General features: G+C 40.9%; 1 protein-coding gene across 1 annotated transcript in view; it reads right to left on the minus strand.

Annotated features, from left to right (window-relative positions):
• LOC124794671 (serine/threonine-protein kinase Genghis Khan) overlaps positions 1-12895 on the minus strand; it is a 367558-nt gene that overhangs the window by 269292 nt on the left and 85371 nt on the right. The gene's annotated exons all lie outside the window — the stretch shown is intronic.

Consider the following 12895-nt stretch of genomic DNA (forward strand, 5'->3'; position numbering starts at 1 on the left):
ATACTGAGCATTCCTAATGAAAAATATGGAAGTGCGCTGAAAAATAATACCTCAGAATTTTTTATGTGAAAACTCTTGAATTTGTTTATATAAAACAAATATTATTAACATGCTTCATCTTTATTCTTCTTGTCTACATATTTGTTTCCCAACACAGAAAATCCAGGAAGGAACAAAACAATATTTTAAAAGGATAGTTGCTACTCACTATATAGCAGAGATGCTGAGTTGCAGATAGGCACAACAAAAACAGTCAGGAAACGAGCTTGCAGCCAACACGGCCTTCGTTGGACACAAAATAATGCGCGCGCGCGCCCCCCCACACACACACACACACAGACACACACACACACACACACACACACACACACACACACACACAAACACGAGTCTCTGGCTGCTGAGGCCACACTGTGTGAATGATGGACCTGCAACCTCACCTCTGCTTCATCACTACCAAAGTTCCTCAAAAGTTTTCTTTAAGTTTTGGAAACTGATGAAAATCAGAGGATGATCAATGATAGTGAAACCAAGGTGTTGGATTGTTGCAGATGTCACAGCACTTGTGCATGGTCTGGCATTCTCATGCTGCAGAAGAGGAAGCTCCATGTGTGGATGAACTCTCTGAATTCGAAAATCGATTACAGCATGCTGTTTTTCACACACCGACATAGTTACTTTATACACTGACATGTAACACAGTACAATTTGGAGCCGTCTAGTGGCAGAGGGCTGAAAATATGTAGACATGAAGAATAAAGATGTAAAATGTTAATAATGTTTGTTTTATTTACAAAGCTTTACGAGTTTTCACAAAAAAACAATCAGAGAATTACTTTTCAGCACGTGCTCACATTAAGATGATAAGAAGAATTTGCTAATTGATGCCAGGGACTACACTGCATTAATACACAATATACCAGAAGTATTTAATGCTTTCTAAGCATTGTGTCAGCAAAATAAAGGCAGAAAAATCACATCTGTGATTCCTATTTACCAGGTGGGCCAGGAAAACTTAGAAAGGCATTAAAGGACAAATGTACATCTACAATCACAAACATTGCAAAACACTGTCAATAACAAAGGTGACACCAACTTTTATACAGCCTACAGAGGTATAATTCTCGAATGTTTTTTTTTTTCTTTCACTCTGCTTCTTTATGTGAAAGACCCCTAAATATTCCTAGTAAAACTAATGTTTCGAAAAGTGAAAATGAATAACTAGTATATTTCCATTGTAGTTGACTGATAGCAAAGTCATCTAGTACTGAGATGGCACACTTTTAGCAATTATTTTATCAATAAAACTAACAAAATTGTATTAGCAGGTAACAACTGACACATAAAGAAGCTGAAGTATCTGTTGTTATTTGCCACTTTCAATAAAAGTCGAAAGCAAAGAGTGCACACATGCATTGATGCAGGTATATAACACAGTTGATTAGGTGCTCCAGCCAATTAACTAGCTTAGGTAACATGGAACATTAAGTGGCAAGACAATGACACAGAAAGTGAAATTACTGAACAAGAAAAATATACCTTTAAGACTACTATGACTGAATACTTCCAAATCGAAAGTGATAAAGGTGAAACATATGTCAACCCAAATTAATGCTTCACTGAACTTGGTATGCAGAACTAAACTCAGATCTTCAAGTACATCACCCTGCAGTCATGATGCCAGCTTTGTACGGAAACTTCTCAAAGTTTTTAGAGTAGTTTTAAACAGTGAACACAAAATATTGCTCTACGAGTTGAGATTTTCTATAATGACCAACAGATTTCTGGATACCACATGTTTTGAACTATGTTATTACTGCTTCAGTAGGTCATGGGAGCCATGACAGATAACAATGTGAACACCACACAGTATTTCAATGAGACAGCTGCTCGTCATCTTCAGGTACTTACTGACATGTTGCTGCTGTGGCTCGTCAATATAAGCAATGGCTCAATACAAACTTGCATGTGCCAAGAGGTGGGGCTATAATCTCATCATAGACCAATCAGAGAGGACATGGACATCCAGAGCCCTAGCCAGAGGAATGGGCCACAGTCTTTCTAAGCGCAACTTGGGAAAAGTACAGCTGGAAGTTGCGATCCAGCACCCGTGCGGGCACAAAGTTGTCGCCCAGTTTAAGTGTCCTGAATTCAATTGCCCATCTGTGTTGACTTGCTGGATTTATTACCCTGTGGTCGATGATGCCTTAGTATCATCAGTGCTGACTCCCATGCCTTTCCGAGTTGAAATCCAAATCTCTGTTAATAAAGATGTTACTTACATGCATTTCAACTCCTCCTCTAAGTTTGTAGTTCCAGTACATGAAGGTGGGTGAAAAGATCTTTGTCTCTCCATAGTTCATGCAATGTCCCATGTCAAGACAGTATTCAGCAACAGCAGACTTTTCTGGATGACCTAATCTGCTGTGATGACTATATTTATCAAATCTATCTTTAACAGAGTGACACATATGGCCAATGTATGATTTCCACACTGGCTTAGTTAGGATTTCATAATCCCTAGTTTCCTTACATCTAGGTTTCTTTAACAGAACCCTGGATTGTTTGCACTCACACTGGAGGGCAAAAGACACACTTTATTCAAGGTTTCTTGAATAGTCTGTCGATCTTAAAGGACACACTATCAATACAAGGTAGAAAAAGCATCCTCATGTAGTTCTCCATTTCTTCTGGCTGTTCTTGAGATTTAGCGCATGCTTGTTGAAACGCATATCGAAACTGCTTAACAGAGTACTTTTTCTGGACAAAAACGGAGCACAGATGGCTAAGCTCTGCTGATAAGCTCTCTGGATCTGAGTTGACTCTAGCCTTATGAACGAGAGTCCTTAATATACCACTGCACTGGGGCAGGTGATGGCAGCTCGTGGCTTGTAGATATAGGTGAGCGAGAGTTGGTTTCTGGAACACACCAAGACACCTAAAAATGGGAGTTCTCCATTTTTCTCCATTTCCATGGTGAAGCAAATGTTCGGATGGAGGGAGTTAAGCAAAGCCATAACACAAAGGAGTTGTCCAAAAACATTTAGGTTTCAAAAACGCTAACTGAAGCCTTAGTCTTTGAAGTCTTCATAAAAGGGTTAGCTACTATGGGAGACAAAGGACTACGCATAGCAGCACCATCACTTTTGGTAGGTTATATGTTGGGACAACTGTATTGTTCACAATGGGGCAAAATGGAACCCCTTCCATATGTATCTTAGGCAGGCCAAAGAGTTATGGTGTAACTGGTAATTATACTCTGAAGTTATTTTTCAGTTGTTCAGGAAAGTGACTGGATCTGTCTTCTGCTCTACTTCATCCATTGGATGCCTCTAGGGATGATAACATGCCGAGTCCTGCGATAAATTCTTCAGCTTGCCAAAGTAAGATGCTACAAGTTAAAGAACAGTGGTGTTTCCCCTGTCAGCAGGTAAAATTGCTATTTCTGTGTCTTCTCTTCAGGAACTGAGAACTTTTCTTTCATCAGAGGTGATGCTCCACTTGTGTGAGGGCACACTAGTTGTTGTTGTTGTTGTTGTTGTTGTATTGTTGTTTTCAGTCCTAAGATTGGTTTGATGCAGCTCTCCACACTACTCTATCCCATGAGAGCTTCTTATCTCCAAATAACTACCGCAACCTACATCCGTCTGAATCTGCTTGCTGTATTTCTCTCTTGGTCTTTCTCTACAATTTTTACCCACCACACTTCCCTCCAGTGCTACATTCATGATCCGTTGATGTCTCAGAATGTATGCTATCAAAACATCCCTTCTTTTGATCAAGTTGTGCCAATAATCTCTTGTCTCACCAATTCTATCAGTACCTCTTCAATAAACATGAACAACCCATCTAATCTTCAAGATTCTTCTGCAGCACCACATTTCAAAGCTTTTGTTATCTTCTTGTCTAAACTTTTTAGCATCCATGTTTCACTTCTGTACATAGTTACACTCCAGAAAAATACTTTCAGAATAGACTTCCTAACGTTTAAATCTACATTTGACATTAACTAATCTCTCTTCTTCAGAAATGCTTTCCTTGCCATTGCGAGTCTACATTTTATATCCTGTCTACTTTGGCCATCATCAGTATTTTGCTGCCCAAACAGCAAAACTCACCTACTACTTTAAGTGCCATGCTTCCTAACCTAGTTCCCTTAGCATCACCTAATTTAATCTGGCTACTTTCCATTAACCTTGTTTTGCTTTTGTTGATGAGCATCTTATGTTCTCTTTTCAAGACAATGCCCATTCTGTTCAAATGCACTTCCAAGTCATTTGCTGTCTCTGAAAGAATTGCAATGTCACTGGTAAACCTCAAAGTTTTTATTTCTTTTCCCTGAACTTTAACTTCTATTCCAAATTTTTCTCTGCATTCCTACACTGCTTATTCAATGTAGAGATTGAATAACATCGTCAACAAGCTACAACCTTGTTTCATTCCCTTCTCAATCACTGCTTCCCTTTCACACTGTTTAACTGTTATAACTGCTCTCTGGTTCCTGTACAAGTTGTAAACAGTCTTTCGCTATCTGTACTTCACTCTTGATATCTCCAGAATTTTAAAGAGAGTATTCCAGTCAACATTTCAAAAGCTTTAAGTCTACAAATGCTATACATAGGTTTGCCTCCCCCTAACCTATCTCCTGAGATAAGCAGTAGGATCAGTACTGCATTGTGTGTTCCTACATTTCGCTAATGGCCTTGCCACGGTGGTAACACTGGTTCCCATGAAATCACCAAAGTTACGCACTGTCGGGCTGGGCTATTACTTGGATGGGTGACTATCCGGTCTGCCGAGTGCTGTTGGCAAGTGGTGTGCACTCAATCCTTGTGAGGCAAATTGAGGAGCTACTTGATTGATAAGTAGTGGCTTTGGCCTCATAAACTGACAAAATGGCCTGGAGAACAGTGTGTTGACTACATGCTCCTCCATATCCGCATCCAGTGACGCCTGTGGGCTGAGGATGACACAGCGGCCGGTCAGTACCGCTGGGCCTTCATGGTTTGTTCGGGCGGAGCTTTTTAGTTCCTACATTTCTCCAGAATCCAAACTGATCTCCCTTGAGTTTTTTCCATTCTTCTGTGTTAGTATTTTGCAACCATGACTTATTGAACTGATAGTTCAACAATTTTCACACATGTCAGAAACTGGTTTCTTTGGAATTGAAATTATTACATTCTTCTTAAAGTCTGAGGGTATTTTGCCTGTCTCATACATCTTGCACATGGGATGGAAAAGTTTTGTCATGATTGGCTCTCCCAAAGCTATCAGTAGTTCTGCTGAAATATCGTCTATTCCTGGAGCCTTGTTTCAACTTAGATCTTTATCTGCTCTCTCAAATTCTTCTCACAGTATTGTATCTCCTCTCTCATCTTCATCTACGTCCAGTCCCCTTTCTATAATCTTGCCTTCTAGTTTATATTTCTTGTACAGACCCTCTATATACTCATTTCACTTTTTTTTTAGTAATGGTTTCCCATCTGAGCTCTTGATATTGATACAACTGTGTCTCTCTTCCGCAAAGGCTTCTTTAATTTTCCTGTAGGTAGTATCTACCTTTCACTTAATGTCCTCTAGCCGTTACTGCTTAGCCATTTTGCACTTCCTGTTAATCTCGTTTTTTAAACATTTGTATTCTGTTTCACCTGCTTCATTTGATGCATTTTTATATTTTCTCCTTTCACCAGTTAAATTCAATATCTCTTGTGTTATCCTATTTGATCCTCTGCTGCCTTCACTATTTCATCACTTAAAGCTGCCCATTCATTTTCTACTGTGTTCCTTTCGCCCGTTCTACTCAACCACCTCTGAAATTCTCAATAACCTCTCATTCTTTCAAGTTATTTAGGTCTCATCTCCTTAATTTCCTTTCTTGTTGCAATTTCTTCAGTTTTAATAACCAGCAAATTGTGGTCACAGTCCACATCTGCCCCTGGAAATGACTTACAATTTAAAATCCGGTTCCGAGATCTCTGTCTTACCATTAAATAATCAATCTGAAACCTCCTGGTGTCTCCAGGTATCTTCCATGTATACAGCCATCTTGTATGATTCTTAAACCAAGTGTTAGTGATGATTAAATTATGCACTGTGCAAAATTCTACCAGGCAGCTTCCTCTTTCATTCCTTTCCCTCAGTCCATATTCACCTACTATTTTTCCTTCTCTCCTCTTCCTACTATCAATTTCCAGTCCCCCATCACAATTAGATTTTCATCCCATTTAACTATCTGAATATTTTCTACTATCTCTTCATACATTTCCTCAATCACTACATCTATGGAGGTAGTTGGTAAGTAAACTTGTACTATTGTGGTTGGTGTGGGTTTTGTGTCTGTCTTGGCCACAATAATGCATTCACTGTGCTGTTCGTAGTAGTTTACCTGCATTGCTATTTTCTTATTCAGTATTTAAACCATCCCTGCACTACCCCTATTTGATTTTGTATCTATAACCCTTTATTCACCACACCAGAGGTCCTGTTCCTCCTGCCACAGAACTTCACTAATTCCCACTATGTCAAACTTCAACCTATCCATTTCCCATTTTAAATTTTCTGACCTACATGCTCAATTAAGCGCTCTATGATTCCAGCTCCAATCTGTAGCATGCCAGATTTTTTCTCCTGACGATGACATCATCCTGAGTAGTCCCTGCTCAGAGATGCAAATGGGGGACTATTTTACCTCCGGAATATTGTATCCATGAGGACACCATCATCATTTAACCATACAGTAGAGCTGCATGCCCTCAGGAAAAATTACAGCTCTAGTTTCCCCTTGCTTTCGTAATATTAGTACAGCAAGGCTGATTTGATTGATGTTAGAAGGCCAGACTTTTTGGCCTGCAACTACTGAAAAGGCTGCGGCCCCTCTTCAGGAACCACATGCTTGTCTGGCTGCTCAACAGATACCCATCTGGTGTGGTACAGCTATCTGTATCACTGAGGCATGCACGCCACCACATGCATGGCAATGTCCATGGTTCATCTCTCCCAGTGTTTCTCCAGCAGTCTCAGTGGAGAGTTTCAAGACACCATGTTCAATGGCACTGATAAAATCCTGAATGGGCAAAGTCTTTGGAGTCCCTTTTTTAATGCTGATATCGTAATATCACTCAGAGGTTTACCTACAAAATTAAACAAAATGTGTCTGCATAGTTTATCTTCTTGCAATGACTGGCACATAAGACAGTGGAACTTGGAAAATTTATGAGCCACAGCCTGCTGCCATGCACAGTCTGAAAGCAATGATGCAGCACTGTCCTACATTATTATTAGCTGAAAGTTCTCAAGCATAGCTGCATTATATCTTTATGGGGCAGCTACTTATCATTTTCCCGTGGTGATTTTTACTATCGAGCTGTTTGGTAACCAAACTATACAGTAGCTTCTTAGAAAATCACAGGCAGCTACAGGCTAGGGTGAGCTGTAATACCATCTCAGGGGAAGTTGACATGTAAAGTCCCTGTTCTAACAACAACTTGCAGACCCAATACAATGCAGTGGAGGAAGCCTCCTCAGAAGCTGAAGATCCAGGCATGAACATCTGGGAAAGATGCTATTACCCACAGTATGGCTGTCCTAGTTTTGGACCCCCATGTGCGCAGCAAAGGAGGTTAGAATATAGAAGGAGATGATATTATTTATGTATCAGTTGAAGCCTGTTGGCCATCTAGGCGAGTCTTAGAAGTCTGTTCTGTTAAAGCACTGTATTAAACCTACCTTCTTACAGCTAATGCACTGAACTGACTGACAGTTCTGAGTATGTAATTGAACAATATACTTTCATATATGAAGATGGTATCTGTTCTTTCGGACATGTCCGAAAGAACAGATACCATCTTCATATAGTTAAGGCTAACCAGCCATTGACTTTCTTCTTCTGTGCTGGATGAACATGCATTGCCCGAATTCTTACGGGACTCGGTAATATTGTCTGCTGCGAGTAATGAGTGTAATGGGTAGGGGCACTACGAATGTAGTGTGTGGACATTAAGTTGGGAATGTGGGTCTCACAGGGAGCGTGCAAGGCATAAATCCGTGCAGTCGCGCTATCCTCTGTGCCCTCAGTGGCTCAGATGGATAGAGCATCTGCCATGTAAGCAGGAGATCCCGGGTCCGAGTCCCGGTCGAGACACACATTTTCAACTGTCCCCGTTGATGTATATCAATGCCTGTCGACAGCTTAGGGTCTTGATTTAATTATCATTTCATGGATGAATACTCATCATCAGATAATTGAAAACTTAAAATTTTTAACATCAATTCTCAATCATTGAGCATGGTGTGCATTGCGGCTAAACAGCCAAACATTTTACTACTGTTATAAGTGAGATTGAAGAGCAGCACTGCATAACAAACACTTCACCAAGATTGCCAGTATGGCAGAAAGAAAGGTTTCAGTTTTTCAATGTAAGAGAGTCTCCCTATATTCTGAGCTCCTTGGGTGCAGCCTTGCATTTGGGATCATGGCAATGCCATGCAACTGTGTAAGTTACTTCCCCTTTGGTGATGTTACAGCTGCTCCTGAAATAGTTATTAGGGTTGAAAGACCCACCCAGCAGACTAACAAGATGGGTACTAAGACACACTTGATTCGATTATGAAGTGGTTCACAAGCCAGGAAAGAAACATAGAAATGCAGATGTTTATGTGTTAAGCACCGGTAATGCAAGTAAGTAGCAGCAATGCAAGCACTGGATCAGGGCCTTGCTGAATGGCAAGTAGCATAGAATGCTGACAGCAACTACAAGATATACACGGTGCAACTACAACTCAGCATATGCAATGATCTGTTGTGTAAGGCAACTTGGTTAAGACATTGGGTGATGGCGCCAGAGAAGTTCAAAGAAGAACTTCCGAGAGAGGCTTATGTTTACATACTGTCTGGTCATGGAGGATGCAGAGCAATGAATCGAAAAGGGGGGGGGGGGGGGGGGGTTGAAAGATACAGATGGAAAGGAAGAAACAGAGATGTGGATTAGTATGCAAGGATTATGTGTAGTTGGTGCGACATGCAGACTCAAACAGTAAACGAATTCCATTACACAGAGACTGCCAGAACTGTCAAAGCCATTTGAAATGACTTGGGTGGATGTGTTAAGACTGTTTAACTGGACTCCATTGTGGAAACATTTTGTGCTGGTGATAATAATGGATCACTTCTCTCAATATGTAGATATGATTGCAATATTGAACCCACAAGCAATAACAGTTGCTTTAGTGACATCAACATTGGGTACCTAAGTTGGGCGAACTGGAGACGATGATTATTGACCAAGAGAGAAACTTTATGTCAGACTTGATGAAGGAATTATGGCACTTGTTACATGTGAAGAAATTAAGAACTAGCCTGCTCCACCCACAGTCGAATGGCAGGACAGAACAGGTGCAATGGACACTCAGAAGTATGTTAAACTACTTTGTGAGCTCACACCGTAATGATTGGGACACAGATCTTTTGTTTGTCATGGCTGCATTCAATTCAAAAGTTCACACAAGTATAAGTTTGTCTTCATAAAAGATGGGGAATGGGAGAAAATGTCGTTGCCATTTAATATGATTAAGGTGACAAGAGGCAAGGACAGAGATTTAGTCCACAAGTTCATGAGACCAGTGAGAGAGGTTTGGAAGTGGGTGCAGAAGGCACAACAGGGAGCTGTGAATTGCATGGGGGGCTTACTGAATTATAGAGCAGAGCACTGGGTGACACTATCCAGCTCTTACACACTAAAGGGTAAGACAAAGAAATCTGTCACAAGGTACCAACGATCCTACCACATGATAGAGACTCCAGCACCAGTCAATACTGGGCTGTAGTTGGCGATGAGATCCACAATAACACACACGGGACACCTGCTGCCATTCAGAGGTGCTCCGGAGTCAATCCCAGAAGTAGTCACAAATGGAGCTAGAGACACACGCAAAAAGGAAAAAAGGAGAAGACTACACTTGAACATATAAATGAACTTGTTCAAGAAGTACCATGTGCAAGAAGATCGAAGAAGTAAAAGGAGCTATGCATGAAGCATACAACAACTCCCACCATCACACCTTAGCAAAAGACCAGGCAGAGAGCCCAAGGAAATTCTGGTCATATGTAAAATTGCGGGTCTAAGGCTTCCATTCAGTCACTTGTTGACCAGTCTGGTGTGGCAGTTGAAGACAGAAAAATGAAAGCCGAAGTTTTAAATTTCACATTCAAGAAATCGTTCACACAGGACACACATACAAACATACTGTCATCTGACCATTAGACAGAATTCCATATGGATGACATAGTAATAAGCATCCCCAGCGTAGAGAAACAACTGAAACATTTGAACATAAATAAATCACCAGCTCTGGATGGAATCCCAGTTTGATTTTACAAAGAGTACTCTATGGCATCGGCTCCTTACTTAGCTTGCATTTATCATGAATCTCTAGCCCAGAGCAAAATCCTGAATGGTTGGAAAAGGTGACTCCTGTTATAAGAAGGAGACAAGAACAGCAAATATCCATAACTTCAGTTTTCTGCAGAATCCTTGAGCATATTCTCAGTCCAAATGTAATAAATTTTCTTGAAATTGAGAAGCTTATGTCCATGAATCAGCATGGTTTTAGAAAGCATCACTCGAGCAAAACTCAACTTGCCCTTTTCTCACCTGATATACTGCGAACTATGGATGAAGGGCTGTTAATGAAGGTACGAGCATACAAATTAGTTCACAGATATGTCAGTGGCTTGAAGACTTCTCAAGTATGTTGGCCTTGACGACGAGTATTCATCAGAGACAAGGGTACCATTGGAAGTGCCCTAGGGAAGTGTGATAGGACTGCTGTTGTTCTCTACATACATAAATGATATGGCGGGAGTAGCAACCTGCACTTGTTTGCTGATGATGCCCTAGTGTATAGTATAGTGTCAAAGTTGAGTGGCTGTAGGGAGACACAAGATGACTCATACAAAATTTTCAGTTGGTGTGATGAATGGCAGCTAGCCCTAAATGTGGAAAAACTGAGGATAAGTAGGAAGAACAATTCTGTAATGTTCGGATGTAGTACTAGCAGTGTCCTGCTTGACGCAGTCAAGTCGTTTATATATCTTGGCATAACATTGCAAAGTGACATGAGTTGAAAGAAGCATGAGGGAAAACATGAGTTGAAACAAGCATGCGGGAAAAGTGGTAGGGAAGGCAAATGGTCGACTTCGCTTTATTGGGAGAATTTTAGGAAAGAGTGGTTCACCTGCAAAGGAGACTGCATATAGGGTGCTGGTATGACCTATTCTCTAATACTGCTCGAGTGTTTGGGATCTGTACCGGCAATTCATAGGGGGTCTGCTAGATTTGTTACAGGTAGGTTCGAACAAAATGTGTTACTGAGATGCTTTGGGAACTGAAATGGGAATCCGTGGAGGGAAGTCGATGTTCTTTTCGAGAAACACTATTGAGAAAATTTAGAGAACAAGCATTTGAGGTAGACTGCAGAATGAGTCCAATGCCACCAAAATACATTGTACATATGAACCGTGAAAATAACATACAAGAAATTAGAGTTCATACGGAGGCATATAGACAGTCCTTTTTTCTCGCTCTATTTGGCAGTGGAACAGAAAAGGAAATGACAAGTAGTGGTACACTGTCCCTTGCTCCACGCACCATATGGTGGCTTGTGAAGTATCTATGTAGACGTAAATGTAAAAGTAGGAATATATATATATATATATATATTTTTTTGTGTTTGTTGGTGATTATTTAGAGCATTACGTGTGAGCTATCGAGTTTTAACATATTAAGGGTGAATGATTAAGTTTTGTGTTAAAAAAGGGTTTCTTTAGTTTTATTTTTTGTGTTGGTCAGTGCCAGCAGCTTTCTAAGGACAGAGGGAGGACAATGGTAGTCCCTGTCCACAAGTTACTGTATGCTGGAGGTGAGAGTGGAAAGGATGCTAGTCATGGTGGTGCTGCACCTCTTCACCTGTGGCAGAGTGGGAGCACTGTTGAACCAACACCTGGAGGGAGGATTTATTTCCAGCAAGCAAGACTGCACTGAATTTATCCTGTGAATGCATTGCATGGTAGTGAGATCCATGTAGACACATAGGATGGGATTATGGGTAGACGAGAGCTCCAATGTTGGTGGGGTTTAGTGGGGAAGGTGTCTAATGTGCACTCTGTGTACATATCGAGAAGAGCTATCCCAGATGTGGAATGAGTCCTTCCAGATGCCATGAAGATCACAGGGGCATACAACTGTAGGTGGTGCCTCATGTCAGTACTAATGATATGTGCTGCTTTGCTTGGAAGAGATTCTCTCTGGTTTCCGGCAGTTATCTCGGTTCGTAAAGACTGCCAGTCTTGCTCGCAAGATGAAGGCATCGTCAACAGCACCGATTGCAGACATTTGGAACAGAGTCACATGGAGGATTTGCATCAGAGGCTAAGACAATTCTGAGACCATCTACGCTGCAGATTCCTCAACTTGCATCATAGAATGGTGGGGCATTGGGTTCCACTTAAAAGCTCTGTTGTCCACTACACACAAATGGCAGCTATATGGATAGTAGGGCCAGTGTGGAGGGAACAGGGCGGGTTTTTTAGGTTATAGGGCCTCAGGAAAGAACATATAGCCTTTCAATCTCAGTTATGCATGTCAAATTTAGGACAAGGGTTGACCTAGGAACCATGAGTATTCTACATCTACATCGATACTCTGTAATCTTACAGTGCATAGCAGAGGGTACCCCATACAACTACTAGTCATTTGCTCAGATGTTCCACTTGCAAACAGAATGAGGAAAAAACAATTGTCTATATGCCTTCGTATGAGCCCTGATTTCTCATATCTTATCTTCATGGTCCTTTCGCACAATGTACGTTCGAGGAAACAGAATCATTCTGCAGTCAGCT

Source organism: Schistocerca piceifrons, chromosome 4 (assembly GCF_021461385.2).
Source record: "Schistocerca piceifrons isolate TAMUIC-IGC-003096 chromosome 4, iqSchPice1.1, whole genome shotgun sequence".
Classification (NCBI taxonomy): Eukaryota; Metazoa; Arthropoda; class Insecta; order Orthoptera; family Acrididae; genus Schistocerca; species Schistocerca piceifrons.